Source organism: Ambystoma mexicanum, chromosome 8 (assembly GCF_040938575.1).
Source record: "Ambystoma mexicanum isolate Mex_15411 chromosome 8, UKY_AmexF1_1, whole genome shotgun sequence".
Taxonomy (NCBI): Eukaryota; Metazoa; Chordata; class Amphibia; order Caudata; family Ambystomatidae; genus Ambystoma; species Ambystoma mexicanum.
In genome coordinates, this window is record NC_090929.1 from 176,405,759 (window position 1) to 176,425,507 (window position 19,749).

Genomic DNA, 19,749 nt, shown 5'->3' on the forward strand with positions numbered 1-19,749 from the left:
GGAAATCTATTAAGGCCCGACAGGATGAGAGGGCCAAGGCCCCCAGACCCGTAGAAGAGAGGGCTGAAATAATCATGAAAACATTTGAAAGGAAATCTATTAAGGCCCGACAGGACGAGAGACCTAACGAAAATTTAAGAACTACACAATACCAGGACGATACAGTAGACCCCAGCGCAGGTCAATCAAACAAAGCAAATGGATATCGAAAATCGACGGATAAGCTGCTAACAAAGCTGAGATTTACCATTGATAACACTAGCCAGAAGGCCAAAGGGGCAGGAGACATCGATGTGACACAGAAGAAAGATGAAAAGTGACCACGTACCCCAACTATTAGAATTGGGAAAAAGAGACAATAGGCCATTTACAGTGGAGAGGGGAATAAACCTCTCTTGGCTCATGGAATACACAGGGATTTGGCCACCTTTACTCGGGAGAAAGCCACTTTCTAGGTAAATACGACCTAATCTGCCTACAAGAGAGCTGGATTAGAACAACTCCTGTGTGCGAAGGCTATCAGGTCTATATAAATCCGGCCAAAAAGGACCCTTAGGGAGACCCCGTGCAGGGCTTATAACCCTAGTGAAAGATGATTGCCAACTCCAGGTCTTAGAACACCGGACTCCGAACCCTCTTCTGCAGGTTATTAGAATTGTGAAAAATAGACGACGGCATGAAAAGAGATTACTCCTATTAAATACATACTGGAGTACCCCAGAATCAGAAACAAGTAAATATTTAGCGGATACTTTGGCGGCTATTGATGCATCAATGCTTGAGGATGATGACCAACTAATCATCATATGTGGTGACTTGAACTGCTGGATAAAAAGGGCCTGCTGAAAAGAAGAGATACTCTGGCATCTAATGAAAAACGTTGGCTAGTGGAAATGAACATTAGAGAGCTGTCAATGTTAAATGGCCAAACAACAGGTGATATCCCAGGGTCCGACACTTGGTCTGCGAACTCAACAAGTGCCTGTCTGGATTACTGTTTTGATGCTAGAAACACGCTGCCATGGATCAATTCTTTCAAAGTAATCCCCCAGAAAACAAGCAACCATGATTTATTAGAAATAGAACTCCTTTGGAAGACTGAGGAGCTGAAATATTGTACTGTCCCCGAAATGGAAGTATCATGGGGAAGAAATAGGCTAAAAATAAAAGCATGGGCAATTCCAGAACTGGCAGAGCGGCTTTCTCACAACTTTGAAGAGAATCATGAAACGGTAGAATATGGCTGGTTACTGAAGGAGTTTGAAACCAAGCGAGGAACAAGCAAAAACAATGCCCTTGTAAGGAAACATGCATATAGCAAAGCCCTGGTGGAAAAGCGAAGGGAACATCGTTTAGCACTGAGACGCCTTCAGAAAAGCACCCACCCTAATAAAGAGGCATCCATAAGGCAGTGTAAGCAGACCTACAAAAACTGGTTAAAATCCTCTAGAGTGTGGAGAATACAAGCAGATGCTGAAAAAAATGATGGCAGCAATAAGTACATCTAATTCAAGGTCCCTATGGGAGATAATTAACAAAAGTGACGACTTCCAGACAGCCCTAATATCCAGTAATGTGTCAAAGACTGAATGGGTAAAATTCTACACGGACCTCTTGCAGGAGAAGGAGGCAATTAAGACCAAGCAAAGACCTGGGAATGAGCGGCGTATTAACATTGATAAGGAAGACATATTATTAAGGATTCAAAAGCTGAGCTCATCAAGAGCTGCCGTCCCAGACGGTATCTCGAACTGTATGCTAAAGGAAAATAAGGAAGAATGGGCAGACTTTATTTTAGTATTATTCCATCAGATACTAAAAACCAGAACAATTCCACAGTCCTGGAAAGAGGCTCTAATCGTGCCGATATACAAAAAAGGGGACCGCAATAACCCGAGGAATTACAGGCCAATTGCCCTCCTAGATTCCATAGGAAAATTGTTCTGCTCCATCCTGTTGAGAGACTTAAAGAGCTGGGCACTAAAGACTGGAATCCTAGATAAGCGGCAAATAGCATTTATGAGTGGGGTCGGAACATCTTTGAATTTATTCATCCTGAATATGCTGAAACTACGGGCATTAAAGCCAGGGATGTTGCTAGGTCTGGAAAAGACCTGGGGCTATGCTAATGTCAGGACTGTCAGGACTGGGGGCTAGCTAGCCTTTTGTTTGTAGCTCCTGGGATTCTATCCGTGGCTATAACCAAAAGACCAGGGGCTATAGCCCCCTTATCCCCCCCAGCAACGCCTCTGATTAAAGCAGAAAAAGAACATATACCTGGGCTTCATCGACCTCGAACAGGCCTTTGACGGGATCTGTAGGGACCTACTCTGGGCTAAATTAAGAAAATGGAACTGTCTGGAGGATTTGCTTGAGACTATTTAAGAACTTTATACAAATACCTCAGTTCAAATACTGGTCTCCAAAGGCGGTGACCTGACAGAAAAGATCCTGACGTCCAAAGGCATAAAGCAAGGGTGTGCCCTTGGCACCATTTCTGTTCATTCTGTATTTAGCAGACATAAAGGAATCCCAGGAACAAATTTGAGCATTTCCCCCAGTATTTCAGGATGAGGAGCTCTCATGGATCTTATATGCGGATGATGTCGTATTTATAGACCAAACCCCAATAGGCCTACAAAGACGAATGATGGAATTTAAGACCTACTTAAGTAAAAATCACTTGAAAGTCAACGTGAAAAAATCTATGGTCCTAATAATGCAGTCAGCTCGAGGATCCAAAACTACAACAAAAAAAAGATTCAGCTGGTCACTGGACAATCAACCTCTTGAAATAGTTGACTCAACGGTTTACCCCGGAGTCCAAATTAACAAAAATATCAATGAGCAGGCTCAATTGAATTGTATCAAAGAAAAACTCACGAAACTATCTAATCAAGCCCGCGTTCTCCATCGACGCTTTTCAATGATGCCGCTAATTCTATTCTATAAACAAAAGGTCATGGCGATATTGACTTACGGAGCAGAATCCTTGCTAAATCTACTTTGGAAGACGTGGGGGGTCCTCGAGGCATCTTTCTGGAGGAAGGTACTTAGGCTTCCAAATTGTCTCTCCGTATCCATAATAAGGCATGAACTGAGACTGCAATCGATGGAGTCAATAGTGCTGTGGAAGACACTCGTTGTTTCGAAAGTGTATTCTAGACAAACCCCCTATTTCGTTTGAAGTGCTGGCAAATAAAGAGGTAAGAAATGCAGATCCCAATCTCAACACTTGGAAACAGAATTGCCTTGAAATTCTAGAACATTACAATATCAAAATTGACATGCTTAAAGATAACCCGGATAAAGCAAAGAAAACTCTACAGGAAAAAGACTGGGAAATAACAAGGCTAAATACCAACTGTCACAACATTATCTGGGAACGAAAGGCCCTAAATGACCCTCCGCCGTACTTGGTTTCCCTCACCAAAACATAGGGACCTTCTGATGAGATGTAGGCTAAACATCTTGCCAACCAGGGAGGCTCAATACTCAAGGAAACAAATCCCAGTGGAAGAGGCTACCTGTCAATTTTGCAACGACCCAGAGACGATGGAATCAATTAAACATTGGATGTTTTCTTGTCCTGTATTAAACACCCAAAGGAACCTATATTTAGGAGAGTGGGTGGTAAATATAAATACGTCAACGGACAAGGAATACTGGAAAAGAATTATGACGGGTCAAAAAATTGGACCCACCCTGGAAGCTCTAAGATTCATAGAATCGATTCTAAAAGGACTAAATGAGGACAACAATGAATCCTGAGAGCAGGGCAAGGTCACGAATGAAGGGTGGGGAATGGGAATGGGAAAGGTCATTGACTGATTTGTTAAAGGTTGAAAATTTGTATTTAACCAATAAAACAAAACAAAAAAAATAATAAAGTCAAGGTTGCAAGCGGCAACATAGTATGGTGAAAACTGAAGAGAACAGTGTATGAAGCGAGCACATTTAAACCAGCAGATGAGTGATTGAACTTTGAAGCCAAGATATGATACCTTGGGCACAGTGATCCGGTGCCACGTGGGTGCTCATTCGTAAGGCTCTGTTAGGTATGCAGCTGATAGGTGGCAAAAGTTGACAAAGAATTGTGAAATCGAAGTGATCCTGATACAGGTCAAGCAAAACAGTGTGCACATTCGAAAGTCTTCAATAGTTGATGAAATCTTATAGGAATTTGGTCCGAGCCCGGCAGAGGGAGATCATCTAAAAGCCTTTGGTTAAAGAGAGTTGTTGTAAAATTATGATAATTGTGTTAAAATGAATCTGAGCCTGACCGAGGGCGATCTGAGTCTGACTAAGGGGGAATCCGGTGTGAACCGTGAGTTGAATACTAGTGATACTTTAGAAAATGAAAATAACCTATTGTATGTTTGTCGCATCAGGCCCTCTGAATAAAGAGACTTTGAAAGACAAAGAGACTTGGGCACCGAAGGCCCTGATGCTAATGATTGAGCTGGATCCTCGTGCTAGAGAAGCCAAAGACTGTGCTAAGCTCGAGTGCACCGCCTTGTCCAGTGCTAAAAACGTGGGGAAGGGAGGCCAACAGCCTGAATATCCTGACATTTTTCATTTTGTGAACACTTCTTTCTTTTCGTAACATTGTTTTCTACACTATTTATATTTAGAGGCAGGGATTGGCAATAGGTTTATTAGTATAGGCCCTTTTATTTTGACACAACACCACTAGGACTGCGTTATTATTATTTGATGGTCGTAGCTTGCTCCCATCTGTAGATGTAGGATTAGATAGGCATTTTTACAACTCTTTTTTGAAGTTCAAGTCTTACTGTTGATACCATGCCTTCCTTACATTGCTTGCTTTCATAATTATCCAGACAAGCTGAAGATTTTAGAGCAGGCAAGATCAATAGGTCTGGTGTCTCAAGGTAGCGCTAACATCACGGTTTTCCAGGTTCTGTCCACCATAACTTTGGCTAAGAGGCGTTAATGTGCCCATTTATCTCCTTTGAGGTGGATGGCTATGATTATAAGCTAGTCACTGAGGATGACATCCAGAGAGTAATGAGAGAACTGATGGGACAGGCAGAAGCCGCACCAGATGGAGGAGACACAGGGAAGGCAGACAGACAATGGCGCATAAAGGGAACCAACAGACATCGGGTGCCAGGCTCCTTGAAATTCATGAAGTTGAACACCTGGCAGGTGACTGGTATTTGAGGGGTCTCCTTGGCTCCGGTAGGCGTTGCCGTTACGAAGGTCATTACAGACCTGGACATGGTGGACCGCTGGGGAAGTCAGAGATAAAATTGTTCTATCTTAGTCCAGCCATGTTTTTGGGAAGGAAACGTGCTGGGGAAGCGAGGGGGTTGGACGGGAGTTCGAGGAGGTTTTGTGGTGTATGCAGCAAGAGGGGTGCTCTTGAACTGGAGAGGTGTGTTGTGGAGACCCAATGGATTTGGATCCTATTGGTGGTCCGGTACTAGACCAGTGATGTTAACTGGCTGGGACTGGGCGCTCTAGGGGGAGGAGTGGCCGGAGGGGGGGTGGTTGTTTGGGGATGTTGTGGGGTAGGGGGACTTGGTATAGGTGAATGGACAAGAAAATATGGAGAGACCCAGGTGGAGTTGAACTTGTATTTTTGGGGATTTGGGCGATGGGATCCAGGGAGAAATGGAAATGGCAGACCTTAGTAGAAGGGGAGGAACGGACCACCTGCAGGTCTGCATGTTGAATGTTAAGGGGCTTAACTCGCCTACTAAGCAGTCCTTGGTGGCCAGAGAGTTTTGGAGGATTGAGATGGAGATGGATGGCCCTTTTTTCTTCAGGAGACAAGGTTTTCCCGTGGGAAGGAAAGGACGGTGCCCTGGACATACTGGTGATCGGGAGACGCCAGGAAAGGTGTGGTAGGCATTTTATCACATAAGCGACTTAGGATGGTGGAGGAGAGGGTAAGGAGGAGTGGGGATGGGAGGCCACTGGTGGTGTCGGGACTTATTAAAGGTGTGAGAATCACCTTTGCAACAATGTACGTCCCCAACCAGGGACAACTGAAATGTATGAGGCAAATGCTAGTGAGAATGTTAAGTGAAGGCACATGGTGTGTAATTGTGGGGGGACCTTAATCTGGAGGTAGATATTGCCTAGGACAGGAGAGCTCTGAGCCAATCGGATACAGAAGCCTCAGTGGGGGTGTGGAGAGGAGCTCTAAGAGTTGTTGGACTTTCACGAGTTGCGTGATGTGTGGTGTTTCTTCCACCCACAGGAGAGGGGCTTTACCTTTTACTCACTGCTGCATGGGACATATACTCGCATTGACTACCTGTGCATCATGAGGGAGATGTGGGAGGTGGCACTGGGCTCTGAGATACACCTGATCAGTTGGTTTGATCACAACATGGACTCTATGGACCTATCCTGGTGGGGCTTGAGTGCTGTTGGCTCCTTGTGGAGGTGTAATCAGTCATTATGGATAGATAAGGGTTTTAGGGAGAACCTAGAGGGTGCGATCAAGGTATATTTCCTCTTGAATGACACATGAGAGGTGGGCCAGGCATGATGTGGGATGCAGCGAAGGCGACATGGAGGGGGAGTCATGATTAGAGAGAGTGCTCGGAGAAAGAGGGAGAGGACGTTGCTAGAAAATACATCGTGAACGGATATAGGGGCCCTGGAAAGGCATATATACAAATCGGATGGAGGGGGTGAAGAATGGATAGAGGAAGTGCACGGTAAGAGGGTTGAGCTGTGGTTACTAGAGTAGGGGAGGATAGTCCGCAAGCTGCAGTCTCTGTATCAGAAGTGTTACGAAAAAGGAGATAAGGCGGACACCGCTAATGGCGGACCGCCTACGGGGGCAGCAGGCGGAACAGTGAATTTCAGAGGTGAGGGGTCTGGAGGGGGCAATCGAGGGGACATAGCGAGGTTGTGCTTCCTTTTAGGAGGAATTGTATGAGGAAATGGAGCCCCCAGATGTGGAAGATATGGAGGCTTACTTTGGGGTGGGGGTTTCCCTTCCGATGTTGACCACTGAAGAGGCTTTGGGGATAGACGCCCCCATCACCGTGGAGGAGATTTTGAAAGCAATCCGACTACGCATAGAAAAGGCCCCGGATGAAGATGGATATATTCCAGGTTTCTATAAATCTTTTGCAAATGTATTGGTCCCACAAATGGTGAAAATGTTGAATCATATTTTGGAAACTGTCTGGGCACCGGACTCGTTTGTGAAGGCACTACTGAAAGAGGGCAGAGACCCCCAGGTTTTCGGGTCTTATCGCCCAATCTCGCTTCTTAATGTGGACGCAAAAATATTCACAAGGGTGTTGGCTTCAAGATTGGACAAATTTATGGCGCGACTGATCCATTCAGACCAAATGGAGTTTATACAGGGACGACAAGGGGCAGACAATGCAGAAAACCTTGCATTTAATCAACCAGGCCGGAGGGAAAGGAGGAAGTCCCACACTTGTAGCGGTTGACACTGAGAAGGCATTTCACAAGGTGGACTGGGTCTTCCTGAGGGTGGTCCTATGCAAGTTTGGGCTGGGGAACAGATTCCTGCGAGGGTTATCGTACTGTACTGTAGCCTAAAGGCATGTGTGGCAGTGAAGGATGGCTATCCCGGTGGTTCGAATTGGGCCAAGGGACGCAACAGGGCTGTGCTTTATCGCTGCTTTTGTTCGCTCTATCCCTGGAACCAATAGCCCAGAGGCTGCGGGATGACCCATGTGTGGTGGGGATTGAAGTGGGCGCGTTGGACCCGATGGAGGTGCAAGACCGGCAACAGCTGACCTCTCTGGGAATGGTGATTAGGGAAGACCAACTGCATTACCTGGGAATATCGGTTACCAGGGATATAAAGGGGCTGTATGAGGCAAACTTTCCGCCCTTGATAAGAAAGCTCTATATAGACATGGAGAACCGGGGGAAGTAAACTATCTCGTGGCTCGGGTGGCTTAACAATATCAAAATTAATTTCCTCCTGAGAATTCTATATTTGTTTCAGATGCTCCCTATTATGGTACCCAAGTCTACATTTCGGGAGATGAAGGGGTGTCTTCTCAAGTTCCTGTGGCAAGGGAAGAAGGCCAGGGTGACATACAATGTCCTAGTATTGCAGAGAGGAAAGCTCCCTTATTATAGGGCTGCGCAGCTCAGAATTTTGATCCTGCACCTCAGATCAGAGTACAAGTGGACCGCCAGTGGGTAGGGCTGGATAATTTCCATCTTCGGCTGGCTACATTCTGGGGGGGGATTTGGGAGGGGAACTGAATGGAGTTAAGAAAGTCCCCCACATCAAATAGCGAGAGGTCCAGGCCATAACGTAATGTGGCCTCCATACTGGAAAGATAGTATTCAAGCACAGGCTTAAGCAAGAAATGACATAACTGGGAGTAAACCCTCTCCATTTTTGCTAGCAAAGGCAGGCATTTCCCCCTGATCAGGAGTTTCCAGCTTTCCCTGGAATTCATGTTGGTAATGTGATGACCCAGGTATCTAATGAATTCCACCCTTTCAAGAGGATTTCCTCCCACGCTCCACATCATTGTTTTAGGGCGTCTCTTAGTGAAGAACACCATGACTTTTGACCATTGCTCCTAAGGTTATTCTGGACTGCCTAGTCAAAGAATAGGGTCAACTTCCTCTGAAGCCCCAATGGTGTCAAGTCAAACAGGATATCATCATCAGCAAAAACGATGCAGTCCAATGACACTGAAACCAGCATAACAGGATTGGTGGTGCCTCCCTCCCAGACACATTTGAGATCTGCAAGGTAAAGGTTAAAAAGGGTGGGCAATAGGGACCCTCATGGCTCCCTCCCTACTCACACTCACCCTGATAGTTGTGTCGGTTTGTAGCAAGGACAATAGCTGCACCAACATTATTGGAAGGTTCATGCCCAGAAGTTTCGTCCAGAGCCTGGCCCTACTTACTGTATCAAAGGCATTGGACATATCTATTGATGCCATATAGACAGACCCAACCTTTTTTTTTGCCAGCTGCTAGGAGGTGTGACATGGTGAAGGCATTTAAAGAGGTTCCCATGCTAGTACGAAACCCTATTTGGTACTGTGAGCACAGCCCTCATGATGTTATTTGTCCCTTAAGCTCCTTTATGAGGAGGGTCCCGAAGATCTTGCTGGAAGAATCCAACAAGGCTATCAGTCTGAAGTGTTTAGGTTCCCTCCTATTTCCTGGTTTTTAGATTGGGATGATTGTAGATTCTCTCCATGTGTCCTTGACTCACATGATTGAAAAGATCTTGAAAGGGAGCAGCCCAGAGTTCTGGGTTAGATTTAATTAATGCAGGAGGTATGTTGTCAGGGCCTGAGGCCCTCGATGGTTTGGCCCTACCAATTGCCCTTAAGATGTCATCAATCTGCCATTGGAGAGCCCCTTGGATCGACCCCACATTTCTTAGTTGGATTTGGCCCTCCTCATTAGATGGCCTAATGTACTTATTGGCAATATAACCTTCCCACACCTGTGCCATGATATTGCATTCCAAACAATTTTGGGCACCTTTAGTGACTCCCCCCATTATTTTCCAGAAAAGAAATGTGCAGTGTCTTTCTGGATGAGGGTCCTAACGACTGCTTGATTCTGTTCAACTAGTTTTTCCCGACCAATGCGTCAGAGAGAGTTCATAATTGCCAACTATCCTTCTCGTGGCCGCCATCTTTGCCTGTTTCGCCAGCTTTACCTTTAGATCAAACTGGTGGTTGTGAAGCTTCCCTCTGCTAATTTGGCCCCTGTTAGTGATACACTTGATACATTCCAGTCTGGTGTAGTTGTAGTTATTGGTGTTAACCTAAGTCCTTTCAGCTTCATTTTCAGCATTTCTTTTTCGCATATGGAGCTGAAGATCCTGTTTGCTCTGGCGTTCCACCTTACAGTCCACCCCCCTCTTTCTGGTGAAATAAAGGCTGCTCCATGCTGGATGTAGCGAGCTGTATGAGGGAGGCGTATAGCCAGGGTTATCGGGTAATGATCACTACCAAAGGGATCTGTATTGGGACACACAAATATCCCAGGTCTTCTGACACGAATAAGTGGTCAATCCAAGACCTTCCCCCACCCTCGTCCACATGTAGAAGTCCCTTACCTCCTGTTCCCCTGGTAAACATATCCGAAAATCTCACACCTCAAAGCATTGTTTCCATGCCACCCCTGGTTGTACAGATTGAGTGGGGAAGTTCAATGTTGGACAATCCCCCTGTAAGCTGTGATGGTACACAGGCGACATTCAAGTCCCCACCCACAACAATGTATTCCTTGTCGCCCTCCCAGACCAATCCGTGAACAGGAGATCTAACTCCCGCTGTAAGTCTGCCATTTTGGTATTCCAGTGATTGTAATAAAGATTGACTAACAGCAAGTTTGTTTTTATACTGGGCAGATAAAGGTTAATAGCCATGAAGTCCTTAGAGTTCACCTTTATCTCATGATGTGTACAGTCACAGTTTAAATCTACTGCGATTGCCAGTCCGCCTGAAGGTCTTCCTTGCAGTCCCTTGATGGCTGGTTTACAGTAGGTGTGAAACCGTTCCAGGTCAAAAACAGCTGTCACCATAGTCTCTTGTAACATTATCGCTCCAGCCCTTTTAAGCTCTGGAGCACAGTCCCTCCAGCTTTTGAAAGCCACAAATATTCCAGGATGTCAACGCTAGTGCCCCTCCCTCAAAGACTCAGCTGCTTTGCCTTGACTTTTTTTAAACATTTCAAGTGCAAACTCCAACCAAGCCCACTCTTCTAGGACCATCTTTTTCGATGTCTCAGGTTTGTTCTTCATTATGTTTTCAGAGACTAGTTGGGGCTGTGCATGGGCTAGGAAAGCCTCAATTTCCTCTGATGTATTTAGTTGGCCTAATTGATGACCTATGGAATTGAGGTTTCCCCTATTGTTCCAGACAATTTGTGCAGTAAGATTGGAGGCATAATAGCAGACGGATATTTCTTTACCCTTTCTGGGGTATCCAACCCTCAGTATGTCCTCCGATCTCAAAGCCCCCAGTTGTGGAATTGCCTGAAAGCTTTTTATTATTTGGCCTCTGTTTATGTTGAAAGGCCCACAAATGTGTGCATTGATCTTCCAGCTCATTATTGTGCCATGAAAAGAGTGTTTCAGATTTCTGTAATTCAGCATCCGCTAACTTGTCCGCTAAGCCCTGGATGGAATCCACCCTTGCTGGCAAGGCCATATGTGAGTGATCGGGAGGGAGTGCCTGGTCTTCTGCCAGGACGCTTACATTGGCTAGTTCTTGAGGTGGACTAACCACATCAGGGACCTCAGGATTCTCCATGAATGCTGTTATTTTGGGTTGTTTTTTGTTTTTAGCCTCCCCCTTTTTACTGTCCATGCTACTTGGTTTTTGTTTCGAATGCTGTACAGTGATGTCCGAAGCCTCGCCTAACAAGGCATGGATGAAATGTCTAGAATTGCTCCGCTCGTTTCATTTTGGGGCTGGCATATTTTTGGTCTTTTTTTTTCTTTCGTGGTTTTCCTTTCCTTTTTTGTCTATTTACTCTTACCCAGCCCTCTTGGTCCGACTCTTCATCTGGCGAGTTGTCAATGATGTGCACTTCCGGTGACGGGCAAGAGTCCTCTAGGGGAATTTCCCGTTCCCTGAGGCATATTTCAACAAGCAGCGATGGGCTTTCTGGTGTAACCATAATTGACGTAAGGTAAGAGATGGTCGATAGTTTTCCTCATCCATCCTCCTCTCCACCTGTGCCTCCTGTAGTTATTGGTTCTCATTGTAGGTAAGTGCCAACTCCCCCCCCCCCTTCTCTATTGTTAGGGTGCCATTGTGATGCCTTATAAAGGCACACATTTTCCTGGTTGTTCGTAAGTAGTTTGTTGATCCAAAGAGTTTAACTTTGTGGCATTGGCTTGGACCAGCTCTTTTACATTGTCATAGAGCTTTAGTAAGGATTCCAGCACCAAATGAAGTGCTGAAATTGATGCAGGACCCAGAGTTTCCTTTTGCGGCATAACAGTCTCTCTCCTTAATGTAATATTTTTAGAAGTGTAGTAGTTGTCATGTAAGGGAGCAGTCCGAGTTATGCCGGGTTCTCCATTAATGAGCTGTTTAGTGGGCTGAGAGCATAGTTATAGCTTCTTCCAATTCTTTGGTTACTAATTTCACTAGATAGGCCAGTTTTCTCAGTGATTCGATGGGGATGTGCTCTTATTCCCTCCATATCATTATACAATTTCTCAAATGACGGGTACAACACGGAATCCTTAGTTTGAGAGCACTGAACCTGGGTATGCTTACCGACCCAAGTCTCCTTGTCATGTACTGTTGTTCCAGGTTGGGACTCAAAGTTATCTTTACACACATTAATCGCATTCCCATCTTGTGTAATGTTCGGAGTTGCAAAAGTTACATGGTTAGTTGATGACTGTAGATCTCCCTTGTCCAAGACCATCAGAGCATTGATGTTGCGTAAATCCCTGATGCCTGTCCAGCACGTGGACTGACCTTGGATCTCCCCACTCTCGGACAGTCTCAGAGTACAGGCTCAGAGTCGGGTCCACTTCAGGGAAGACCTCCACGTCTGGGGCCGTTTCTTCATCCAATGTTACCTTGCCCCCCTCTTTTCTGGGGTATCAACTTCAAAAGGCTCAAGTCGCTCCCCTCAGGGACCAAATCCAATTCTTCGTTTGACTGTACCAAAGTCGGGATTGAGCCCATGTTTGGTTGCCGGCTCTGTGTGTCGCATAAACTTTCCAGCTCCTGATGAGCTTGCAAAGCGATGCCCCCTTTCTCAGTAATTCTGAGCTTCCTGTTGCAGTTTAGACATTGTATACAAATGAATTCCACAGGATCAGACAGATCTATTCCTTGTTTTGAATGTAACCTTCCTTTGTGGCTAATTCAGGGCTCAAAGGGTAATAATACCCCACAGTAACCCTATTCGCAAGCCACGTCACGCACAGAAATTGTTGTATGTGCCGCTTCTGCACTCTGTATTTGACAGGCACGCACACTACAGTAAAGAGCAGCTGAGAGGAAAAATCCCTAGCTTCAACACTTGAGTCTCAGCCGTTAGAGTCTCTGATTGTACGCCGTGCTGCACCTAGACCAAAAACATGCACAACTGCTGCCCCACTCGTTATTGCCTCTGTAGGGCTCTATGGGTGTATGCAAGCTAGTTTGTGTTGAGTCCCGCCCTGCAGACACCCAAATGGCAAGTCAATACAGTCGCGCTCCAAAGGGCGCTGACTCCCACAAGGCGTTATTGCTCAGGTTAGTTGTTCTTACCCTTGTTCGCTGATGCAGGAGACAGTTCGTCGAAGTTCCAAGACGGCTGGTTCCACTCTCCCTGCACAGAAGATCTTCCTTAATATTTATTGCGGTGGGTGGTCCGGTGTTGGGGGTGTGGCCTGGCCCCCATGCGGTCCCGTAAGCCCCCACCCTGTAAGGACCACACACGACACGTGTCCTTACAGTTCGGGCTTCCCGGTCGCTCTGCCACGGCCAGGAACGCCCCGTTTATTTATACAGCACGCGGTGGCGTGCAACGTCAGGCCGCCGCGTGCGCGTCCCGTCACGGGGCAGCACCACACTCCTCCTTTTCCGGGAGGACACACAAATGCTTTTAATATACACGGCAAACCACTAAAACAATTGACTAACACATTTCACACCACACTTGCCGAACACCCCTTTAATGTCAGCCACCCGGATCCCCTCACTCAGGTTGACCAACCAACTGTCCCAGCACGTAATCACTGAGGTAAGTGGGTTTCCCTCGCCCAGCCCTCAGGGGGTACCTCCCACTCACCTCCGGCATGGGAAGTCCTTCGGCAGACGTCCCCCGGACAGGGGACCCAGGTGTGCTGGAGGAAACTCCTCCATCTTCCGGTATTTCCGCTAAGTCCGGCTCCCTCGGCGGTTCAGTTCTTGGATCACCCAGTTTCTTGAAGAAGCTGACATTTCGGGTGACGGCAGATCTTCCGTCAGAGGCCGTCACCATGGACCCCTTCACAGCTACAACATCCAATGGCTCCGGCTCATAGGGGAGCGAGAGCTTTCCATGGGGATGTCGATTACGGATGAGGACTTCGTCCCCCGGCTCGAGCCGCTGGTGGTGGAGACCCCTTCGCAGGTTCTCCTGTTCAATCCTCACCCGCCGGTCTACCTCGACTTGTTGATTGTCAATCACCCCGGGCTCCTTCTCCCCGACCTCGGGTAGCAGACCCCTGGGGCAGCGCTTGAACAGGGCCTCAGCTGGAGCCACCCCGTTGATGCATGTGGGGTGGTGCGGTACACCCGCAGGAACTGGTATAGGGCTCATTGGAGTGGCTGTCCTTGTCCCTGGGTGATCCTGAATGTCTTATTCAGCGTCCGCATCAGTCTTTCAGCATCTCCATTCGCCCTGGGCCACAACGGAGACACCTTCCTATGCTGGACCCCACAGCTCTCCATGAGTTTGGAGAACCGCTCACTCTGAAATGGTGATGCGTTGTCCGAGCACAGGGTGTGGGGGAACCCATGGGTCGCGAACACTTTCTCCACGGCCACGACCACGTGCTCGAAGGCTACTGACTCGACGAACTCCACCTCCGGATACCGTGAATATTCGTTGACGATTACAAGGAAATGGGTGCCTATGGACGTCGACCCAAAGTCTGCATGGACGACCTCCCAGGGTTGCGTGCCTCGGGGCATTGCTTCGATGGCCGATTCTTGCTGCACAGGAGACGCCACCTGGCACCATACACAGGCCGCCACGAAGTCATCCACCCTCCGCTCCAGTTCGGGGAACCAGACCTGCAGCCGCAGCCTGGCCTTGGTCTTTGCGGCACCCTGGTGCCCATGGTGGGCCAAGGTGATCACGTCCTTCACCTTGGACTGGGGGACCACTATCCGGTCACCTCGGAGCAGCAGGCCCGACGCTGAGAAGGACAATTCCTCCTTGACCTTCCACAGTTGCTCAAGGCCTGTCTTGGCCTCCTGGGTCCGCCCCGCCAACGCTTCCAGGACAGACTTCCAGGAGCCCTGTTGCATGGAGTGCTTTAGGATCCGGAAGCACTCGTCCTCAGCAGCCGCCGCCTCCAGTTCTGACAGGGGCATTGCATTCGGCGTGGCCGCCTCCACCACCATTCAGATGTGATCATCGGCCTCCTCCGCACAGGTGTCATACTCATCTCCCCCACGCACTCCCGGATCTCTGGAGAGATAGTCTTCCGCATTATTGGCCCCCGGCCGATACACCAGGGTGACTCCGTACTCGAGGAGTGCGAGCATCCACCTCTCAATTCTGGCCGGTGTTTTCGAGGATGACCCTGCCAGAATGGGAAGCAGGGGTTTGTGGTCCGTCACCACCATCACTGGACGCCCCAAGACATAGAGCCGAAAATGCCTGCAGCCCCAGAGGACCGCCAGTGCCTCACGCTCAATCTGTGAGTATCTTTGTTCAGTTTCGGAGAGCACTTTGCTGGCGTAGGCCACTGGCCGGATGCTCCCGTCCCAATCCACCTGGGTCAGCACGGCACCCAGGCCAAACGGACTGGCGTCCACAATGATCTCTGATGTCAGCGCCGGGTCGAAGAACGCCATGGTGTCCTCAGCAGTCAGGGCACTCTTGATTTCCTCAAAGGCCGCTTGCTCGAGCGGGCCCCAGTGCCAGGCTGACTCCTTCTTCGTCAGAGCCCGGAGTGGTTCAGACCTAGAGGCGAGATTTTGGATGAAACGCCCACAGTAGGTCACCATGCCGAGGAAGCTCCGCACATCAGACACTGATTCGGGGGGCTGTGCCTTCTTGATATCCTGAACTTTCCTCGGGTCTGGCGAAACCCCCCCCCTCCTTGAAGACAAAACCGAAGAACTCGATGGAAGGGCGCAGGAACTCACATTTGTCCCTGTGAAGGGTGAGGCCCAGCGCTTGCAGTCTCTCAAAGGTCTTCCCCAGCTTTCTCAGATGGTCCACCTCAGTCCGTGCGAACACCAAGATGTCATCGCTGATGTTTAGGACACCCTCCAGATCTACGAGGGCGCCCCGAATGATGGTCTGAAAAACCTCTGCAGCCGATGACACCCCGAAGCTCAGTCTCTTATACCAGTATAGTCCTCGGTGAGTGGTGAAGGTGATGATATACCGGGACTCGGGATGGAGGACAACCTGATGATAGCCCGCTCGGAGGTCTAGTTTGGAAAAGAACCGAGCCCCTTGTACTTCCGCAATAATGTCATTGATGGTGGGGGTGAGATGCCGCTCCCTCTTGATGGCCTTGTTGGTCAGTCTCATATCTACACATATCCGGACAGAGTCAGGTTGTTTGGGCTTCCTAACCACAACAATCGGGGACACCCAGGGGGTCGGGCCCTCCACCTTCTCGATGATGTCGAGATTCACTAGGTTGTCCAGCTCCTTATCAACCTGCTCCCTCAGATGAAAAGGTACCCTGCGGTGTTTCAGGGCGATGGGCTGCACAGAGTCGTCGATGTGCAACCTCACCAGGTCGCCGGCCATCCTACCAATGCCATTGAAGAGGGCGGCATACTTGTCGAGCAGATCATTAATGTCCTCGAGGTATACTGAGTATGCAAAAGTGACAATTCCAAGAGCCTCGGCGGCAGCACAGCTCAGAGTGTTGTTGCTTATGGGTGCCACATAGAATCGGGCTTTGATCTGCAAGCCCTCATGCTCCACCTTCGCTACGAAGGCACCGTCCAGCGGTATTGGTTCCAGTCCTCCAAATGCAAATATGCGGGCTCTCGGCGTGAGTAGCTTTGGGGGCGAGTCGAGAGCATCATGATGTCCCTGGGCCATCACATTGACCGATGCACCCGTGTCCACCGGGACCGGCGAGTGATTGACCTCCACCACACACCTCGGTTGCCTCCTGGCCTTCCCTTTCAGGATCTCCACGCTGGAGCATCCTCCCCGCCCTGGTCCACCTGGGCCACATTTGGTGGGCAATTTTGGCGCGGGACCCACATCCGAGCCTCTCGGCACCATCACGGGCAGGGCTGCCTTGCACACTCTCGAAGAATGGTCAGGCAGGCCGCACCTACCACATGTCCTTCCAGCCGCGGACACTCTGTCGGGTGGGGGAGGTTGTACCCGCACTTCTGGCACGATTCCCCCGCTCTCCCCGCTCTGTCACGGGGTCCCACACCAGGCCTTCTCACTCCTCTGCCACCACGCCACATGACACACCTCCTCGGACTTTATTGAGCGGGACCCCGCCTCCATCTTGGCTGCCCGAGCCTCCGCGACCTCATGGCAACGGCCTAGTTGCAGGATGCGGGGTAGAGTAATACCCGGCTCTCTCAGGACCTGCCTCCTGAGTTTGCCCGAGGAGCACGCCTGAATCAGCATCGTGCGCATCATGTCCTCCGCGTCTCCCCATGCACAGCCCAGGGAGAGGCGACGTAGGCGACCATAGAAGGTGTCCAGTGTTTCATTGTTCTTTTGCTTGGCCGATAGCATGACAAATCTTTCATAGTCCACGTTGGCAAGGGGCAGAAAATGGGCCAGGAGTGCCGCCTTGGCCGCATCGTAAGAGCCACCCCCTGCAGGAAGCGATTCAAAAATCTCCTGGACCGAAGGCCCCACGGAGTACAGCATAGTTGCCACCCTGCTGTCATCATCCGTCACCTGGGCGGCCCTGAAGTACATATCGAGGCGCCCAACCCACCTCCTCCACCTGGGCCCTATGCTGGATGGTGGGCCCGATGCGTCAAATTCGGGAATGGGCTGCAGGGCTGCATGGGCACGTGCTTGGGCCATGATGGGAAGTCCTTGCTGAGCAACTGGTTGTACCACCGGCGGCCCCTGAGGCACAGGAGCTTGACCACCTACTTGGACTTGAGGGGGCAGCTGTGGAGCCGCCACTGGGTGTTGCACTGGAAGCACTGGAGCCTGAATGACTTGCTGTTGAGCTGCCGCCTGACCACCGTCCTGGGGAAGCTGTGCGGCTGCAGGAGTCCCACCGCCTTGACCGCCAGAGTCACTCATGGGTTTGAGCGCACAGGCACCCCCACCTTGGAATCTGGGGGCCGCAACTCAATCACCCACCACCACCATACGGTCTGGACACCACCCACAGGCAAATTAATAGTCCAATCTGGGTGGGGATGGTGTGTTCTTGTCCTCAGCACTCCTAAAACTGCCACCAGAACCGAAGAAGCAGAAGAGAAAAAGAAAACTTGCCAACTTGAGGATCCACCACTGCAGTAATCCACCCTGATGATGAAGAGGGTGAAGAAGAGGCCAAGGCAGCCTGATGATGAAGGGGATGAAGAAGCACCGTGCCCCTTCGCTGCAGCAAACACCCAGGGGTGTAGGAGTTCCAAGAATTAAGCGAAGAAAAGAACTGGGCTAAACAGGCCCAGCCATTTTAGCCCTTCTCCTTGCTTTCACTCGACGTAGGAGGCCCAAATCTGGAGGAAAATCCAAAAACCGGGCATGGGCGTGCAGGTTTGACTGCCTGCAAGCAGTATGTCCAAAAATTAGACCTGGATTACCTTCACCATCCAAACCGGAGCTTGGTGAAGTTCCACGGCCCTGCTGACAAAATGGCCGCCAGCCGCGTGTGCGATCCGCAGCCACAGCATGAAACGAAATGTCTGTGCGTTCCGTTTCAGGGAGAAAAATTATCGGAATTCTTTCACCGCCAGGCCCGGGCATCCGCATCCACTCGTCGCCACTGTTGGGGGGTGTCCTGGCCCCCATGCGGTCCCGTAAGCCCCCACCCTGTAAGGACCACACACGACACACGTCCTTACAGTTCGGTCTTCCCGGTCGCTCTGCCACGGCCGGCAAAGCCCCGTTTATTTATACAGCACGCAGCGGCGTGCAACGTCACGCTGCCGCGTGCACGCCCCATCACGGGCCAGCGCCACATCCTGCTGACCGGACTGCCAGACTGATTCACCACTCGCTGCTCCACTCTCCTCGAGAGGGAGACATATTTAAAACAGCAGCTCCTCCTTCGTTGCACAAACATTGTAGACTGACTGCAAGGAGGACTGCCAGACTGCTTCACCACTCACTGCTCCACTCACCACAGATCGTTTTTATTTCTATTGCCTATGTTAACCCCTAATTATCGGGCACGCTTGTTGACACAGACAGGATGCTATAAACCACAGAGATGTCTTATTAAGAAAATATTGGCTTTATTCACATGATTTATGTTAAAAAAAAAATCAAAGTTCATCTAGTAAATCAACAAAAGTGACTTGTGCAATCATAGACACTACTATGACATTAGACTAAATAACAGCCAGCCCCTGAAAGTCATAGGCTAATGAAGGGACATGACACACATCCGGGAAAGGCGGAAAAGAGGGATCTTGATCAATCCTGTATCCCGCAGTTAATAAGTATATGGCCCTGCCAATCCAGTTACTTAGTTCAGACCAACCAGTAGAAAAGGAAGCAGAATTAACCAGGGGTTGATGGAGGTGTGAAAGTGGCCTAGGGAGACAGTGTACGAGTCAAATGTGGGTAGGCGAAAGCAAATAATCATAGCATACTGTGAGCTGTAACTCAGTTACTGAGACAACCCAGACAATGAGGAAGGCATCCCCAAAGTGCACCTGCTGGGTTACTTTAGCCCAAATTCTGACAAATGCCATTTGATTTTCAGAAGAGAAGCTTAGTGGCCATTCTGATTTAGGCCATAGCCCACTTTCTGGCAAGGGCTAGTGACCCCTCTTTCCCTCCGCCCCCTCGAAAAAGAAGGAGTTAGCCTGCTGTCGGCTACAGATCCAGCCCTTGAAAGAGGCAGTAACTTGAAGGAGGGGTACAAAGAAG